General features: G+C 50.0%; 1 long non-coding RNA gene across 1 annotated transcript; it reads left to right on the top strand.

Annotated features, from left to right (window-relative positions):
- Positions 1-2,030: 2,030 nt before the first annotated feature.
- On the top strand, positions 2,031-5,846 carry LOC147959150 (uncharacterized). Its single transcript, XR_015610967.1, has 3 exons — positions 2,031-2,340; positions 3,887-3,964; positions 5,574-5,846. It is a non-coding gene; the product is annotated as an uncharacterized LOC147959150 (long non-coding RNA).
- Positions 5,847-6,141: the final 295 nt, after the last annotated feature.

A 6,141-nucleotide genomic window follows, 5' to 3' on the forward strand; every position in this document is an offset into this window, starting at 1 on the left:
CTTAATTCCATTTCTCGGACAAGTTAAAATACTTGTCTCCTGCAAGTCATTTCACCTGTCTAACCTCTAATTTGATCTACCTTCGAGTATTGGCTCATGTTATCTCGAGGATATTGTGTCATTGCACTACCTCTTGTAAATTCTTAATTGGAGTGATACCCCGTCACATCATTCCTAGCCTGATCGGCTATATCATTATCGTGCTAATTTTAACTGTGCTACATGGTCCTTATTCCCGGAGCACAACTTTTCAATGATGAGCGAAGCTTACGTCGATCTTCCTCGTCATACCATTTCGCCTTGAACAACAAGCTTGATTCCGAGCTGGAGAAGTATCCATGGTTCCAATAATCTTTCGCTACAACATACCTTTTGCTTGATGCAGTCGTTGTTCGATTGCTTCTTCGTGGAATGTCTAGAAAAAATTTGTCGTGATCACCATCAATATACTGCCTTGCTCTAAGATATCAATCGAATTCTTGAGGAGAAATACCATCCTTGCCCGTCGATGATTCGTTTGTCATCGACACCATCCTTGACTTCCTGCCAATACAGACTTGGTCATGTTTTGGTTAGATCTTACATTCCTTAACATTCTTGGAATTGTTCCTTTGTACTTCTTGTGACCTTCAGATTCAATCTTGCTGGAAACACCATGTTAAGGTTACCGCGAAGCATGACTGTGGTACGCCGAACAACAACGAGAACATTGGAAGTGCATTGCCAAATGTTTCTTGCTCTATTATCCAAACACCGTTGTATGGATAACATCATGAATTCCCTTGCCCCTTTATCCAAATGGTGATGTACTTGTTGATCTAACATATATATCATGCTCTACATTCCTTTGGGAAAAGATACACTCCTAAATCTTGTGTATAAACACATTTTCCTTTCCATTGGTTTGTTTTAACCTTTCTCGTGATGTATATATGTTATAAGCATAAATAATTCCCTGCTTATATAAAACACCCCGATGTACAACCTTGTCAGTGAGACCCTATTACTAATGTTGTTGACATTTCCGTATCACCGATGGACGAGAACTTTGCCTAATGGTCCGCCTCGAATTAACGAGCAGGAAAATGGTTCTCTTCGTCCCACACCATTGGTACCAACTTTGTTGCCAACATAATTGACAGGCTATTCTCTGACCTACCTTGCTATCATGATCGTGCAAAATATTTGCACCCTTCCCGCTTTTAACCCACATGGTGGGCACATAACCCACAATTCTACATGATCGAAACCTGACTCTCCTGTACAACCTTAACTCCAAAATATTCTTTGCACTTGGCTTCGTATGTAAATCATGAGCCACCTTCCTAGTGATCTATTCTGGTATCAGATGAAATACTTATTCCATTGCTCTGAACCCCTTTCACCCTCTGTTTCAGGCAACGAACGATTGTCTGCCCGCTTGAAGCTTCTTATTGCACCTTCTTACCTTGCTCTCAATGACTTTCTTGAATTTCAACTCAAGAGATGCCTCTATGCCACGTTCATTGAGATAGCCCCTAGGGACCTATCTTGTGTTGAGCTCTGTCCTTCCCGAGTCTTTCCCCATTACTCCACCCCTTAAATCTCGGGACGAGATTTCTTGTAGTAGAGGAGAATTGTGACGCCCGGATAATTAAGCTACAGTAATTCCCTGCTAATGATGCCACGTCATCATGTTTACCGTTGATAAACTTACGTTGATTCAAATCATGTTCAAATTCAAATTCAAAATCAAGTCAAACTCAAAAGTTTTCAAATGTCTAAACTAAATGTTCATTCTATGGAAAATAAGTCATAAGTAATATTGATGGAGAAATCATTTTTTTAAATTGGTTTAATGCCCTAAAAATAAATAAAAGAAAACCAAAAATAGAGAAAGGCCCCTGCCTTTCCCCTCCCAGGCCAAGGCTACCTAGGCCGGCCCAGCTCAATCGCACCAGGTCCTCCCCCGGTTCCCCCTGGCCTCGGCTCGCCCGAGCCAGCCCACGCCGTTGAGGGGATAAGGCCAAGCCCCCCCTCTCGGCCTCGTCAGCACCCGAGATATTTCCCCGTCGCTTGTTCCCCTCTCCCTCGTGCGCTGTCTCCTCCTAGAACACTGTCGTCGCCGTGCACTCCGAGATCCCGCGGCCACCGGCGTTTCCTCGCCCGTGGCTCGTGTCCACGAGCTTTGCCTCGCTCGCCTCCATCGAGTTGGCGCTCTGCTTCATCTCGGGGAATAGCGCATCGACCTCATCGTCTCCGTCAAAGGCCGAGGCCACCAAAACCTCGCCGTCGATCTTCTCCAACGCCGGCCACCACGAGCCCTCCCTGAGCCCACTTGTGCACACCTATAGGTCCACGGTGAGCCTGCGGTCATTCCCCCTCGCTCACTAGCTCGATCCCGCGCCCGTAGCTTCCCCCGTCGTCGGGCCCGAGCTAGTCGCCGCAGTGGTACTCGTCGTCGTGGCCACGACTCGCGGAGCTCGTTGCCGACCACCCCATCGTGCTCAGCGCCTCCTCCCGCTACCAGGCCCTGCGGCTCCCGCTGCTTCTGCCTCCACCGCTGTCTGCAGCCGCTTGTCCCATGCCCGCCGGCGTGTGTGCCGTTTGCGGCTTGGTCGCCTGCCCCACCGCCCGCAACCCATGCTTGTGCCTTGCGCGAACGTGCCCCCGAACCCCGTGCACGCTGTCACCGCTTGCGCCCGTGTCTCCGCCCGCAGCCGCTTGCGTCGCCGCCGTCCTCCTCTGCCGCCCACTGCTACTTTGCTCCGCCACACAGCTTGCCTCGCCTCTCACCCGCTGGCCCTCGTGCCGCTACCCGCCCCGCTCGCCTGCCTTCGCCACTGCGGCCGCGCCGCTCCGCCCCTGTCCCGCCACCGCCGCGCCGGACCGCGTCCCCGCTGCCCGCGCCTCTCCGCCCACCTGCTTCGGCCGCTCACCGCGAGCGTGCCCGCGTGCTCCCCTCGCAGCCCGCTGCCTCCCCAAGCGCTGGCCGCCGTGCCCCTGCCTCTCCCCGGATCGCGCCAAGCCCCGCCGCTCCCGCTGGCGCGCCCTGCCCCGCGGGAAGCGCTACGCCGCTCGGGCTCGTCCCTGCCGCCGCCACCGGCCATTGCCCGAGCCGGGCAAGCGCTCCGCCGGCGCCCTCTTTTGCCCCTCGGGTGCGGGCGCCAGCACCCGGCCACCCCACTTCGCCCAGCGCACGCTAAGGCATGGCTGGGCCCCTGCCAAAGGGGCCCCACAAGCCCCTTTTCTTAAAAAAAGAGGTTTAAAAAATATATTAATAAAAATAGTTAATTACTTAATTAGTTAGTAATTAATTATTTAACTTGATTAACCCTGTTTAACTACCCTAATTAACTAGGTTACCTAATTAGATCTGATTAATTAAGTTGGGTCAATGACATGTGGACCCCAGCCAAACTTTTTGACTGGTCAATAGTTGACTGCTGACTCAACAGTCAACAGGGCCCACTGCCAACCTCTGTACTACTCTGCCGTGTACACTTTGTGTGTGCACGTAGCAATTTAGTCTTTTTTCGAATTAATGTTAAACCTAATAATTTCATAATATTGTTAAAACTTTGAAAATTCATAGAAAATAAACCATAGCTCGGATCGAAAAACTTTATATATGAAAGTTGCTCAGAACGACGAGATGAATCCGAATACGCGGCCCTTTCATCTGTCACGTGCTCCTAACATGCTGAACATGGAACCATCCCCTCTCTTTCATTTTTCCGGAAAAAGCCAGACGCCGGGAAAACCCCTCCGGATGTTTTCCCTCTCCGTCTGCTACGTGTAGTACCGCGTTAGAGCACTCCTAGCATAGCTTACTGCCATATCGTGCTTTTTGTTGCATTTATATGATTGCTATTTATTGTTTCTTCCCCCCTCTTCTCTCCGGTAGACCCCGAGAACGATGCTGATGCCCTTGTGATTGACTACGTCGACGACGACACTTCTTCCTTTTCAACAGAGCTTCCAGGCAAGCAACCCCCCCCCCCCTTGAGCATTCCGATATCCCCATTTCTTTCCCTCTCATGCTTTCATTAGAACTGCTACTGCTTTATGTATGATCCTACTCTGATGCATAGCCTGTTTTTGTTACCTGCTTTCATACCTTACCTGCTTATCCTAAACTGCTTACTATAGGTTGGTTAGAGATCCATCAATGACCCCACCTTGTCCCAGTTGCCTCGCTTTATGTTCGATGACTCGATCAACATGATCGACGTCCAGGCCCCCGACACCGCACATCACCCCCCCCTAGTTGTACGACTCCGCAGAGTTACCATCGAGTGCCGAGGGTGGAACCTCTTACATCACTCCTGATGAGAGCTCTGTAGTGTAGCTATTCGGTCGTGGCCATCGAGGGTGATTTCCTCCTTAACCACTTCTGATACGGCTCTGTCATGCAACCCCTCAAGTGTGAACCTCGAGGGTGGATCCTCTTACGTTCAACTTGGTGATTACAACGAGTGGAATTCACCGGGGGTGATTCCTCTGGTTTTCCCCTTGTGTTAGATACATAGTTACTATGGCTACTATGACTTTACACTGAGCCATGTTACTAAAGACGTGTCAGCCCTGAGGGGTACCCGCGCGAGCTTAATAGCGAGTGATGTGGAGTCGGGTTGACCTGGAAGGTGCCCGCGAGATACTTACGAGGCGTGGCAGGGCATTCTTAGCCCTTGTCGCTAGTACTCAAGACGGGGCGACGGGGTCACATATGTCGTGAGTCTCTACTTGTTACCGCGCATTCCTAATCCACTATGATTTGGATATTTGATCCGAGGGGCCTTTGGCCTGATAGCACTAACCATCACGTGGGCATAGTATGGGCGTTCTGCGTTGTATGCATCAGTCGAAGCTTAATAGACGTCAGCGACTGAGCGATGCGTGCCGGGTTGGACTGGTAAGCACCTGCCTTTTTGAAGGAGGCTGCTAGGTCTGCTCACCGGCCGCGTACGCAACGTGCAGGGATTCCCTGGAGATGGCCCATGACCCCTGGGGCATAGGCTTAGTCCGGCATCCTGACCTCTCTATTAAGCCTAGGTCGGGTTGCGGCGTATTGTTTGGCCGAGGCCGGGCATGACCCAGGAAAGTGTGTCCGGCCGGAGTTAATCGAGCGTGGTGGGTAAGTTGGTGCACCCCTACAGGGAAGAAAACATCTATCAATAGCCTGTCCTACAGTAATGGACACTTGAAGTTGTATCCCGATCGATACAACTAGAACTGGATACTTGTGATGAGATCTGGATTGTGATGAGAAATGGATAGTATGGCTCTGGGATTGCTTTCTCGCAGGGAGTCGAGAAAGGATCTCTGGCCGAGGTTGATAACACTACTACTTTACATTATGTTGAGCTATACTATTCTATATGCTACAAGATGCTTGAAGATGCTAGTCTTCGATAGGCTAGGCTTTCCCCTTCTTTCTGGCATTCTGCAGTTTAGTCCACAGATACATCCCATTTCCTTTGATACAGATGCATACTTAGTTTAGATCTGATGTAAGTCTTGCGAGTACTTTGGATGAGTACTCACGGCTGCTTTGCTACCTCTTTTCCCCCGTACCCGTTTGTTGTGACCAGATGACGGATCCCAGGAGCCAGACGACACCACTGATGACTACTGCTACCCCGAGGGTGCCTACTACTACGTGACGGCCGATGACGACTTGGAGTAGTTAGGAGGCTCCCAGGCAGGAGGCCTTGCCTTTTTGATCAATGTTGCTTTTGTGCTAGCCTTCTCAAGGCAAACTTGTTTAACTTATGTATGTACTCAGATATTGTTGCTTCCGTTGACTCTTGTGTTTTCGAGCTTTTGTATTCGAGCCCTCGAGGCCCTGGCTTGTAATACAAAGCTTGTATTATTTTAATTTGTGTCTAGAGTTGTGTTGTGATATCTTCCCGTGAGTCCTTGATCTTGATCGTACACATTTGCGTGTATGATTAGTGTACGGTCAAATCGGGGGCGTCACAACTGGTCGGGGTGAAGATACCCCGAACAAGCCCCTCAGAGGATTACTTTCCATAGTAACAAGTGACAGTAAATTTCAGCACACTATATACATTTTTCCTTACCAAATTCCACCTACCAAAGGCGCTTCACTCCCCGGCAACGGCGCCAGAAAAGAGTCTTGATGACCCACAAGTATAG

The sequence above is a fragment of the Triticum urartu genome, chromosome 7A (assembly GCF_056163025.1).
Source record: "Triticum urartu cultivar PI428250 chromosome 7A, HENAU_Tu73, whole genome shotgun sequence".
NCBI lineage: Eukaryota > Viridiplantae > Streptophyta > Magnoliopsida > Poales > Poaceae > Triticum > Triticum urartu.